Raw genomic sequence first — 14,333 nt, 5'->3', positions numbered from 1 at the left:
AATAATTCATTGGCCCCAGTGTGTTTATAATAATTCATTGGCCCCAGTGTATTTATAATAATTCATTGGCCCCAGTGTGTTTATAATAATTCATTGGCCCCAGTGTGTTTATAATAATTAATTGGCACCAGTGTGTTTATAATAATTAATTGGCCCCAGTGTGTTTATAATAATTACTTGGCCCCAGTGTGTTTATAATAATTAATTGTCCCAGTGTGTTTATAATAATTCATTGGCCCCAGTGTGTTTATAATAATTCATTGGCCCCAGTGTGTTTATAATAATTAATTGGCCCCAGTGTCTTTATAATAATTAATTGGCCCCAGTGTGTTTATAATAATTCATTGGCACCAGTATGCTTATAATAATTCATTGGCCCCAGTGTGTTTATAATAATTAATTGGCACCAGTGTGTTTATAATAATTCATTGGCCCCAGTGTGCTTATAATAATTCATTGGCCCCAGTGTCTTTATAATAATTAATTGGCCCCTGTGTGTTTATAATAATTCATTGGCACCAGTGTGCTTATAATAATTCATTGGCCCCAGTGTGTTTATAATAATTAATTGGCACCAGTGTGTTTATAATAATTCATTGGCCCCAGTGTGCTTATAATAATTCATTGGCACCAGTGTGCTTATAATAATTAATTGGCCCCAGTGTGTTTATAATAATTAATTGGCCCCAGTGTGTTTATAATAATTAATTGGCCCCAGTGTGTTAATAATAATTAATTGGCCCCAGTGTGCTTATAATAATTAATTGGCCCCAGTGTGTTTATAATAATTAATTGGCCCCAGTGTGTTTATAATATTTCATTGGCCCCAGTGTGTTTATAATAATTCATTGGCCCCAGTGTGTTAATAATAATTCATTGGCCCCAGTGTGTTAATAATAATTCATTGACCCCAGTGTGTTTATAATATTTCATTGGCACCAGTGTGTTTATAATAATTCATTGGCCCCAGTGTGTTAATAATAATTCATTGGCCCCAGTGTGTTAATAATAATTCATTGGCCCCAGTGTGTTTATAATAATTCATTGGCACCAGTGTGTTTATAATAATTAATTGGCCCCAGTGTGTTTATAATAATTCATTGGCACCAGTGTGTTTATAATAATTCATTGGCCCCAGTGTGTTTGTAATAATTAATTGGCCCCAGTGTGTTTATAATAATTCATTGGCCCCAGTGTGTTTATAATAATTAATTGGCCCCAGTGTGTTTATAATAATTAATTGGCCCCAGTGTGTTTATAATAATTCATTGGCCCCAGTGTGTATATAATAATTCATTGGCCCCAGTGTGTTTATAATAATTTATTGGTCCCAGTGTGTTTATAATAATTCATTGACCCCGTTGTGTTTATAATAATTCATTGGCCCCAGTGTGTTTATAATAATTCATTGGCCCCAGTTTGTTTATAATAATTAATTGGCCCCAGTTTGCTTATAATAATTCATTGACCCCGTTGTGTTTATAATAATTCATTGGCCCCAGTGTGTTTATAATAATTCATTGGCCCCAGTGTGTTTATAATAATTAATTGGCCCCAGTTTGTTTATAATAATTCATGGGCACCAGTGTGCTTATAATAATTCATTGGCCCCAGTGTGTTTATAATAATTTATTGGCCCCAGTGTATATATAATAATTCATTGGCCCCAGTGTGTTTATAATAATTTATTGGCCCCAGTGTGTTTATAATAATTCATTGGCCCCAGTGTGTTTATAATAATTCATTGGCCCCAGTGTGTTTATAATAATTCATTGGCCCCAGTGTGTTTATAATAATTAATTGGCCCCAGTGTGTTTATAATAATTAATTGGCCCCAGTGTGTTTATAATAATTCATTGGCCCCAGTGTGTTTATAATATTTCATTGGCCCCAGTGTGTTTATAATAATTTATTGGCCCCAGTGTATATATAATAATTCATTGGCCCCAGTGTGTTTATAATAATTTATTGGCCCCAGTGTGTTTATAATAATTCATTGGCCCCAGTGTGTTTATAATAATTCATTGGTCCCAGTGTGTTTATAATAATTAATTGGCCCCAGTGTGTTTATAATAATTCATTGGCCCCAGTGTGTTTATAATATTTCATTGGCCCCAGTGTGCTTATAATAATTCATTGGCCCCAGTGTGTTTATAATAATTCTTTATCCCCAGTGTGTTTATAATAATTAATTGGTCCCAGTGTGTTTATAATAATTAATTGGCCCCAGTGTGTTTATAATAATTAATTGGCCCCAGTGTGTTTATAATAATTAATTGGCCCCAGTGTGTTTATAATAATTAATTGGCCCCAGTGTGCATATTCCCCCTCCCGTTGCCTGCTCCTCATCTTCTTGAAGCAGGGCAGTGACGGGTTATGTCGGGTACCGGCAGTGGGGAATGAATGAAGCTAACACATCCCGCGTGTAGGCTTCATTCATTCATCGCCGCCACTGATGCCGACCGACACGTCCCCGCTGCTGCCCTGCTCCTAGCGCAATCAGTGTACTGCCGGGGCATGTCTATTCTCTGCTGCTCATCTCCATCGTGGTACGGAGATGAGCAGCAGAGAAAAGACATGTCCAAGAGGTGTGCTGATTGCACTAGGAGCAGGGCAGCAGCAGGGACGTGTCGGGCAGCGGCGGCGGCGAATGAATGAAACCTAGATGCGGGACATGTTGGCTTCATTCATTCAATGCCGCCAGTTCCCGACATGTTCCCACTGGTGCCCTGCTCCAAGAAGATGAGAAGCAACCAGCGGGAGGGGGAATAAGCACACTGGGGCCAATTAATTATTATAAGCACACTGGGGCCAATGAATTATTATAAACACACTAGGGCCAATGAATTATTATAAGCACAGTGGGGCCAATGAATTATTATAAACACACTGGGGCCAATGAATTATTATAAACACACTGGGGCCAATTAATTATTATAAGCACACTGGGGCCAATTAATTATTATAAACACACTGGGCCCAATGAATTATTATAAGCCCACTGGGGCCAATAAATTATTATAAACACACTGGGGCCAATGAATTATTATAAACACACTGGGGCCAATTAATTATTATAAGCACACTGGGGCCAATGAATTATTATAAGCACACTGGGGCCAATAAATTATTATAAACACACTGGGGCCAATGAATTATTATAAACACACTGGGGCCAATGAATTATTATAAACACACTGGGGCCAATAAATTATTATAAACACACTGGGGCCAATTAATTATGATAAACATACATGGGGGCATACATTTGTGGGACAAAGTAGTAGTTTAAAAACCCTGCTGGGAGCCCTGAATGGCTCCTCGGTGCTGGCCGTTCAGGGCTCCCGGCGGGGAATTTAGAAATGAAAGTTTACAAAGTAGTATATACATCGCAGGGGAGTGCAGCATGCCACAGCTCCCCTGCTTTATAACTGCTGATCGCATCATGTCTCAGAAGAGAGACCCAGAGCGATCAATCCTTAATCCCCTGAACTACTACCCCCAACATGGAACATACTCCATGATGGGGGTAATGCAGCCTCCCCAGCCACCTGCAGACTCCCGCAGCCAGGGAACTACTACTCCCATCACAGAAAAGAATCTTTTCCATGATGGGAGTAGAAGTAATCATACATTCAGACACACATATTCACACAGGGTTGATAAAGAACTTCGGCTATTAACATAAGGGAAAAATATTCTGCTTTAAAAAATGCTTTTGTAAGCAGGTTTCCCGGTTTTTGCTTATGTGCAATTTATTTATCAAGGTCGTGCGACTATTTGATAAATAGGTCGCAATTAAGCAAAAGTAAGTTAAACATATTGTTTTTATATAAAAGCCATGTATTTGAAAAGAATGATAAATCTCCTTCTATATTTTAATAGTTCCGACAATTCTACACGTGCCAATATCAAATAGGCTTGGTATAATTTCTTTTTTTTTTTTGTAAAGTGGAAAATAAGGGAATTTTAGTTATTTTTATTAGGGGAGATGCTTTTATATAATTTTAAAAACTTTTTTTATTTTTTATTTTATACATTTATATGCAATCCTTAGATTGCTTTCACTGTTCAATGTTATGCTTTTGTATATGATTAAATAGTGAGAATGGCGTCAGGTTGCATCAACAAAGCATCGATCCGGCAGCTAGAGGCAGGTAAGGGAACCATCTACCAACATTTTATTTTATTGTACCCTCGAGAGCATGGGCGAACAGGCAGCTGTGACTTAGTTCTTTAAATGCCAGGATCGGCATTAAATGGGAACTCCAGTGGAATTTTTTTTTTTAAATCAACTGGTACCAGAAAGTTAAACAGATGTGTAATTTACTTCTATTTAAAAATCTTAATCCTTCCAGTACTTATCAGCTGCTGTATGTTCCAGAGGAAGTTATTTTCTTTATGAATTTCTTTTCTGTCTGACCACAGTGCTCTCTGCTGACACCTCTGTCCATTTTAGGAACTGTCCAGAGCAGGAGAAAAGGGCAGGGTTAAAGGGGTTATCCACCATAAGGTGATTTTAGTAGTACGTACCTGCCAGAACTGGTTATTTCCTGTTGAATTTAATTATCTAAACTACACGTCCCATAGTTCCATAGTTTATAAGTATGAGGTCATTTTCCTCCCTCCCACACATCAGCCACCCCACCCATTGAAACACACCTGTGATCCCTTCAATGCAATTCACCAGTGTTTTCTAGTCAGCTTGCCTCCAGCTGTTGCAAAATGAACTCTTTCTCACCTAGTGGTCGCTCCACACATTGAAGCAGGACATACTCCCTCTGATCACATGACTAGTGATGTCAGGTCTCAACGCACTGCAACCTGGGAAATCCCACGACATGAGTAATTTTGTATGCTGTTAAAAAGAAATACTGCGGCGAAAATCACAGAAGAATTGTGAGAAAACCGTCACACACAGGTACAGACACTATATTATGTACTACACTAACTTTACAGCCCCTGTAGCATAGTCAAATAAAAAAAAAATTCTGGAATACCCCTTTAAGGTTTACTAATATTGCACAATAAAAACACATTCTTCTTACATAATGTTTGTTTTTGTATTCTATGTACATTAGATTTTTGTTTCCATTAATTTACTGGAATGAGAGTTTGTTATTTTCAAGTCAACTTGTAATATTTATTGATAGCCTTTAACGGTGCCTATGACTTTTTGATTATTTTGTATGCCATATTTAGGGAGGTGAGATGGACAGTAATCAGCAATAGATTTTTTTTTAGTTCACTCATTTAGGCTGCTTTCACGTAGGTGTAATACAGTCACATTTTTGCACACGTATTATGGTTATAAGTCCTGGCTTTTCATTTTGGGTTGTCAGAATTACAGTTAGGCAAGAGCATGTAGCGGTAATAGGGATACAAAACTTTGGTTGTAATATTGCCACAAAGCCTAACTGTGGGGCATTAACACCAAATTAATTTTATCATATGAATTGTTATGGTGTTATAATCAATGGAGTATCAGTTATTATTATCATTATTATTAATAATAATAATGAAATGTGTAAGGGTAAAAAAGTTTCTTTTAAAATTTTTCCTGTAAAACCACTTTAGGTATTGCACTCCTGCAGTGACTGCAGCATGTGAGGGGTTAAGATGCTGGGTTGTGAAGTAAAAAAAAACAGCCTAGTTATATTGTGGTGATTTTTGAAAAACTTGATCCGGACGATTTGCTGAATTTTCCCCAAAAATTTGTTTCGGTCCGAATTTTTTAGTGGCGAATCTGTATTAAAAATGGCTATTTCTGGCCTACAGAGAGCCTCAATAGGGGTGTAGAACACTTTGCCTTGCTGTAACACACATAGGGTGTGTTCTGTGTTAGTGAAATAATACTTTTATTCAGTATGACATGCAGACTAGAGGCGTTGCTATTAGAATCACTGTTGCAGAGCGGCACAATGACAGAACCTGGAGGTGGCATCAGTATGAGGAGACCATATAGTGGCTGAAAGACACAGCGTGGAGGTGGCGGCAGCATGAGGAGAACATATAGTTGCAGAATGAGACAGTCTGGAGGTGGCAGCAGCATGAGGAGAACATATGGTGGCAGAATGAGACAGCCTGGAGGTGGCATCAGCAGCATCAGGAGTCCTGAAAGTGACCCGATGAAATAGTGGCATCAGATGTGTGGCATCAGGCGGGTGGCAGGATCAGAATAGTAGCTGAGGCAGGTAGGCAGAAGAAAATTGTCTCTTTTGTAAAAGTGTTAGCATTACGTAAAACTTAACTTTTAATAATATTCTTAGGATAAAATATATGGACCCAAACTTTTTTTTAAATCAAGCAAAAGGAAAGGTGTGCAAAAAACACCATGTGCCACCAACACCACCAAGTATTGATGTGATGCAAAAACCTCTAAAAGGTGGAAGGGAACAATGTATGGTTTATTGTAACCGAAGGGGGTAAAAACTTCCCCTGTAAGGCCCTACTCTCGAACTATTAATTCCCTTCTTGTCTCAATTTTAACATCCGTGTTGAGGGATAGCCAATGTCATTGTATACATCTACCACAGTAGTGCACCTACATTTCTGTATTGTATTATTCTAATTGTTACACATCCACACCGTTTATCTGGTGTAGGATTCTATTGTGGCACCTGTAGTCCGCTGCAGGCATCCTCCATTGTATGCATTTTTATGCTGGGGATCGCCCCTAGCAATGGACTACAAGGGCAGGATCTGCTCCCCCAGTATATATGCACAACTGCATTTGGGGTTGAGCACCTCCAGCCATTTGAGAAAACGTTTTTTGTTGTTGTTTGTAAATTTATACGTGGAGGTGTGTAAACTCCATATGTTAATGCGCCTTGAACATTTTCCAGGCAGCATTAGGGTTGCACCTGTGAGGCCATGCACCTATATCAGCCAACTTGGGTGGGGCTTGTAGCCTCTCTCCCCCCTTCCATTGTATGTGTGCTTAGTCACGCTGGAGGGAACTGGGAGCAGGCTGCATGTCGACCTAGTGCTGCTGTAATTGCCCACTGGCCCCTGGTTTTTGCTTATTACGCACAGGTAGGTTAGCGTTAGGTCCCGTGCCATCTGAGAAACCTTGGCGTTGGTGTGCGGGCTCTGGTGTGTCCTTAATATAAGGATACACTGGCGATTGTCTCAATTTTAACATCAGTGTTGAGGGATTAGCCAATGTCATTGTATACATCTACCACAGTAGTGCACCTACATTTCTGTATTGTATTAATTCCCTTCTTGACAAGTGTTACTCGCCCTAAAAAGGGTGGCCTCACAAAGGAACCTCTCCCTATTTCCACCTAAAAACACTGCCGTTTCCCAGGGTTTTTAGGTGAAAATAGGGAGAGGTTCCTGTGTGGGGCCGCTCTTTTTTAAGACGAGTAACACTTGCCTCGAAAAGGTGGAAGGGAGCAACGTATTGTCCATTGTAGCAGGTGGGGGTAAAAAATTTCCCTGTAAGGCACTACTTGGCCCTATTAATTCCCTTCTTGGCAAGTGTTACTCGCCCTAAAAAGGGCGGCCCCACACAGGAAACTATTGAAATGGCAGTGTTTGTAGGTGGAAAGGTTCCTGTGTGGGGTCGCCCTTTTTAGGGCAAGTAACACTTGCCAAGAAGGGAATTAATAACGTGAGAGTAGGGCCTTACAGGGGAAGTTTTTACCCCCACCGGTTACAATGGACGATACATTTTTCCCTTTAACCTTTTAGAGGTCTTTGCATCACATCAATACTTGGCGGTGTACGTGGCACATGGTGTTTTTTGCACATCTTTCCTTTTGTTTGATTTCAAAAACATTTTGGGTGCATATATTTTATCTTAGGAAAAGTTAAATTTTATCTAATGAATATTTATCTAATGCATATTCTCAGTGTTCCGATGGCGAGGAATGTCTGTAACTGGGGAGCAGTGCCTTAAATCTGTTTGGCACTTTCCATATTTGTGAAGTGTTGGTGTGGCACCATGGTCAATCTACTCTGATGCATCAGGTATTGTGGGTGGAAATCCTGGCTGAGCCATGCCTGATTCATCTTCACATAGGTCAGTCTCTCCACATTTTTCGTGGACAGACGAGTTCTCCTTGCGGTTACTATGGCCCCCACCGCACTAAACACCCACTCTGATGGCACACTGCTGGCCGGGCAGGACAGCTTTTCCAGGGCAAACTCTGCTAGTTGCGGCCACAAATCAAGTTTGGCTGCCCAGAAGTCCAGCGGATCTTCAAGGTGTGTTGGCATGGGCATGTCAAGGTATGCCACCACCTGCTGGTTCAGGTCCTGCTCCAGGTCTACCTGCTGCTGATGAGTTGCTTCACTATGCGGGTGAAGAAAGCTACTCATCAGCAACTGTAGACTCAGGCTGCTGCTAATGGAGTTGGTACGGCTCCTGCCACTGCACCCCTCCCCAGCAGCCATGGCAGTGGAAGGTGAGCGCAGGGGGCCATCCCGTTTCAGACCTGCGAGAGGATGGACGATGGCGCAGATGGGCATCAGCCAACTGCCTAGGATGTCTCTGTAGTAGGTCAGTTTGTCCTCCCTCTCAGTGGGTGTAAAAAAGGCCTCCATTTTGTGTCAGTAGCAAGGGTCCAATAAGGTGGAGAGCCAGAAGTCATCCCAGAAGTGACAATTCGGCTGTCGTACGCAAGCAAGTGAGCATGCATTGTGCCATTTGTGCAAGTGACTCGGAGGGACTCCCTGCCTCCATCTCCACTGCCTACTGCCACGGTGTGTCTGGGTCCTCTGTCTCGCCTTCCTCATCACCCTCTAGCTCCTCTAGCTGCTCCTGCTTCTCCTCTCCTGTCAGATGACTAGAAAAACCACCCATCTTGCGAAACCTAAACTGTGCTCCACTGTGACCCTCCCCTCCTCCTCCTCCAGTTCAGACCCCACAGGGCTGATGTGGCTGTGAGATGTAGGCACCACGTCTCCAGTGCCCTGACCAGCCATCATTTCCAACATGTGTTGTAGGAAATGAAGCAGTGGAATGACGTCGTTCAACCTGTAATACTGTTGGCTGATTAATAATGTGGCTTCCTCAAAGGGCCTGAGCAAACGGCAGGTGTCATGTATGAGCTGCCACTGGTTGACATTGAAGTTACACAGGGGAGTCCCCCTATCTGCTTAGATCATCAAGAAATCAGTGATGGCTTTTCTCTGTTCGTATAGTCAGTCCAACATATGGAGGATGGAATTACAACTTGTGGAAATGTTGCAAATCAGACTATGTTGTGGGATACCGTTCAGACGCTGAAGCTCAAGGAGGGTGTGCTTTGCGGTGTACGAGTGGCTGAAGTGCATGCACAGTTTCCTTCCCATTTTTAGGATGTCTTGCAGATGGGGGGAACACTTCAGGAATCGCTTGACAACCAGATTGAACACGTTTGCCATACAGGGCGCATGTCTCAGGCTTCCTTGTCGCAGCACAGACAAGATGTTCTTCCCGTTGTTGGTCACCATGGTTCCCATTTCCAGTTTTCATGGAGTAAGCCATGATTCGATTTCTTGATGAATGACTTTTAGCAGTTCCTCCTCTGTGTGACTCCGTTCGCCAAGGCAAAACATGTAAAGAACAGCTTGAACCCGCTGTGCCCTGCACACTTGGTATGCTGGAGAGGCACTGAGACTTGTCCGTGCAGTGGAGGCTGAGGACACGGTGGAGGATAAGGAGGTGGAGTTGCACACTGTCACAGGACCAATGGCCTGAGAGTGTGGAGGAGGAAGTGGTGTGACCTGCCCAAGTTGGTGTTGTGGCTGTGCAGGAACCACATTCACCCAGTGAGCCGTAAAGGACATGTATTGTCCCTGACCGTAGTTATAGCTCCACACGTTGGCGCTGCAATGCACTTTGGTACACACCAACAGGCTCAAGGACTGGCCCACCTTCTCTTTCACAAAATTGTGCAGGGCTGATACTGCCTTCTTCGCAAAGAAATGACGGCTTGGGACTCCCCACCTCGGCTCGGCACAAGCCATCAGTTCTCTGAAAGGTGCAGAGACCACCACTTGAAAAGAGATGGACTGCAGCACCAGCAACTTGGACAGGTACACATTCAGCTTCTGCACTGTCGGATGATTGGGCACATACTATTGTCTCTTGGACATGGCGTCGCCATGGCGGAATGACTGACTCGAAGTAGGAGGAGCATCTGGAGCAACAGAAGGAGGGTATGACAGACAGCTCCCTTGGGCTGAGGTGGTGGAGCATTGCCTGGCTGAAACAGGTAGCGGCGTGCCTCTGGGTGATGCAGCAGGCTGGACCCTCCCATCGGAGCAACGGTTCTCCCAGGCCGCTTTATGGTGATGCTGCATATGTTGACGCAGGGCCGTGGTGCCAACATTGGGACCCTGGCCAAGCTTCACTTTCTGCTGACACATCTTGCATGTGCCCAGGTTAGCATCCTCTGGATGCATGATGAAAAACTGCCACACTGCCGAGTAGCTGATTTTCCCACCAATAGTCGGCACTGATTGACTGCTACTGCTGCCGACTCCAGGAACTCCTGTTCCCATACCTGCAGGGAAGGCAGGCTGCCATGAAGTAGGTGGTATACCGCCATCAGGGGGGTACAAGCTATCCTCCTGTGTGAGGTCCGGAGCTTCAGGGAGGCCCGGCCGTCCCTGGACCTTTTTTTTTTTTTCTTGTCAGTGAGTGATTGCGATTGTCTCTCACTGACCGCTGGGGGCCCGCCGCTGCTCCTAACTGGTTACTTACAGTCAGTGCCGCGGTCAGTACAGGGATACAGGCTAGCATACATGCAGCAGGGCAGGGATACCTCCGGGGCCGGCTGTCTCTTTAAATTTGCAGTGGCCGGCGGGAGGTACTACTTCCTTGCGCACGGCCGCTGCGTATTGATACAGCCGCTGCCCTGCTCCTCATGTACAGTAGCGCTGTGGCGAAGCTGAGGAGAGTTGCTCTGCTGCTGACTGTGCCCTGCGACTCAGTGCGCCGCTGGGCTGGCTATCAAAGAGGTGAGTGATGGCAGCAGTAGAAAATGAGCCTGATCACAGGCAGCACCTGTCATAAATTTAGGGGGCCCAGGCCTACCACAACTACGGGGGCAACTATTAACTGAGGGGCCTACCCAAACTATATGGAGCCCCTCTATAGTTTGGGTAGGCCCCTCTGTTAATAGTTGCTTCCATATAGTTTGGGTAGGCCCCTCTGTTAACCCCTTAAGGACCAGGGGGTTTTCAGTTTTTGCATTTTCATTTTTTCCTCATCACCTTCTAAAAATCATAACCCTTTCAATTTTGTGCCACCAATTCTACTTTGCAGTGACATTAGTCATTTTACCAAAAAATGCACGGCGAAACGGAGAAAAAATTTATTGTGCGACAAAATTGAAGAAAAATTTAATTTTGTAACTTTTGGGGGCTTCCGTTTCTAGGCAGTGCATTTTTCGGTAAAAACGATACCTTATCTTTATTCTGCAGGTCCATACGGTTAAAATAATACCCTACTTATATAGGTTGGATATTATTGTACTTCGGAAAAAAATCATTACTACATGCAGGAAAATTTATATGTTAAAAATTCTCCTTTTCTAACCCCTATAACTTTTTAATTTTTCCGCGTACGGGCCGGTATGAGGTCTAATTTTTGCGCCATGTTCTGAAATTTTTTATTGGTACCATTCTTTTTATTGATCGGACTTTTTGATCACTTTTTATTCATTTTTTCATGATATAAAAAGTGACCACAAATATACGCTATTTTGGACTTTGGAATATATTAACGATATATTTTTATAGTTCGGACATTTCCGCACGCGGCAATACCACATATGTTTATTTTATTTTCAGTTTTTTTTTTATGGGAAAAGGGGGGGTGATTCAAACTTTTATTAGGGAAGGGGTTAAATGACCTTTGTTAACTTTTTCCCCCCCTTTTTTTTTGCAGTGCTATTTCTCCCATAGGGGACTATAACACTGCACACACTGATCTCCTATGCTGATCCCTACAAAGCCATAGCTTTGCATGGATCAGTGAGATAGGGGCTTGATTGCTCAAGTCTGTAGCTCAGGCTTGGAGCAATCAAACCCCGATCGGACGCCGCGGAGTCAGGTAAGGGGACCTCGGCTTGCGTCCTCGCTGATCGGGACATCGCGATGTCCCGATCAGCCGACTGAGCTGCCGGGAAGCGTTTACTTTCACTTTCAGACGCGGCGATCAAAGTTGACCGCCGCGTCTGATGGGTTAACAGCGCGCGGCACAACGATCAATGCCGCGTGATGTTAGCCCAGGGTCCAGGCTATGACTAGCAGCCGGGACCGACCCAGTATGATGCGGGGTCACGGGGTCCAAGCAATGGGACCCTCAAAATCTCCTGCACAGGGACCTGGCAGTTTGCCGGAAGCTGATGTATGTACCCCGCAGGAAGTCGCCGCCGACACACCCCCTCTATGTATCTCTATGGGCTACATGGAGAGGCATGTGGGCCGGTGCTACGTGCGGGGTATGGTATGCCCCCCTTCCAGCTGACTGCCAGGACCCCGTGCAGGTGATAGCAGACCCCCCACGATCTATAACTTATCCCCTATCCTTTACCAGAAAACTCCTTTAATATTTGCTCAGAGAGGCCTACAACTATATGGGAGGAAAACTACTAACAAAGGCGTCTACCCCAACTATATGAAACACATACCCTTAAACCCCTCTATATAACATTTATTGCATAACCCCTTAAGAAACATGACATGAACGTAAGCTCTGCAAGCACTTCTGCAGTTTGAAGCGCGCTCAGGAGCTGAGCGCGCTTCATACCTGGTGGGTCTAGGCTGCTATCAGCAGCTGGGACCCAAGGCTAATGGCTGATATCACTGATTGGGTAGTACGCCTTTATAGTACTGAAAATAAATTTAAAAAAATTTGGGGCGGACCGTACGGGAGGTCTAGGGGCGGAGTCAGCGGCCTACGGACATAATCTGGGCAGGCAACCGCGTCTGGGCAGGCAATCTGCGGCGGGGGGGGGGGGGGGGGGGGGTCGGGGGCAGGCCTTTAGCTGTGTAAGGGGCCCCAAAAGTCCTGATGGCAGCCCTGCCGGGCACGTTTGGCTCCAGGTGGTATACTTCTGCCATCATGCTGACTGCAAACCACGCTACCACTTTGCTGGCTCAGTTGCTGACTCACGGGCCACCTGCAACCCTTTTCTCTTGATGATGAAGCCCCTTCTGCACCCGGCTCTCAAGTGCGATCGGCTTCATCATCATCGAGTTGTGTCTGCATGTCACTGATGTCCTCCTCAGGTTCCTCAACACTGTCTGAAGGCTCGCAACACCACCTCCCACGCCACTCTCCTCATCACTACTTACCCGCCTAGTGGTGGAAACGGCGGATGTCTCCTCCACTTCTTGGCCGGGCAGTAGCTGCTGACTGTCCTCTATTAGATCGTCCTCACTAAATAGTGGAGCTGAACCCACAGCATAAGATACTTCTGTGGGAGAGGGAACCGCATAGGACAGAGGCAATGGGAGGACAGGGACTGATCCCTGGCCATGCCAACTGAGGGTTGTGTCTGAGTAACCCACCGACTGTTGACTGGGTGTGAGATGTCACTTGTGATGAAGTGGATGACCGTGTTAACCAATCGATGAGGGCAGATGGGTTGCTGGCCGAGACATGACCGCTAGCTGATACCGGGAGCTCAGGCCTCTTGCTGCGATTCCTGCTGCCCCTAGTCTGCTGCAACCTCTGCCTGATGAATTTAGGCCTCTGCTACTCCTCTGTGCACATACTGCCACTTCTCTTCCTGAAATACTTAGTGTGTATATGAGGGGAGTACAATACACTCCACTGACCTTTCACAGTATCTAGGCCCTTAAGACTTTAGCAGGAACAAAATGGTACATCACTTAGATGTACTAATGTGGTATGCACTTATGAGGGGAGGACAATGCACTCCAGTACGCTTAAAACAGTATTTGTCTACAACACCAGCAGGTGTATACTTTTGCCAGGCCTTTCACAGTATCCAGGCCCTTAAGATTTTAACAGGAACAAAATGGCATACCACTTAGATGTACGTATGTGGTATGCATTTATGAGGGGAGGACAATGCGCTCCAGTACGCTTAAAACAGTATTTGCCTACAACACCAGCAGGTGTATACTTTTGCCTGGCCTTTCACAGTATCTAGGCCCTTAAGATTTTAACAGGAACAAAATGGTACACCACTTAGATGTGCGCACAGGTTACACTTAATAGAGGACTTAACTGGCTGGCTACTATTAGCTTTTCCGTTGTTGCACACACCAGTCGCTGTGAACTACACCCAAAATTGCGCTTTCTCTCTCAATCTCACTCCCTTCCCTATCTGTACTTCTAGGCTGGATTTGGGCTTCAGGTG

Source organism: Hyla sarda, chromosome 3 (genome assembly GCF_029499605.1).
Source record: "Hyla sarda isolate aHylSar1 chromosome 3, aHylSar1.hap1, whole genome shotgun sequence".
NCBI classification, from domain to species: Eukaryota; Metazoa; Chordata; class Amphibia; order Anura; family Hylidae; genus Hyla; species Hyla sarda.
This window is presented reverse-complemented; position numbering follows the sequence as displayed.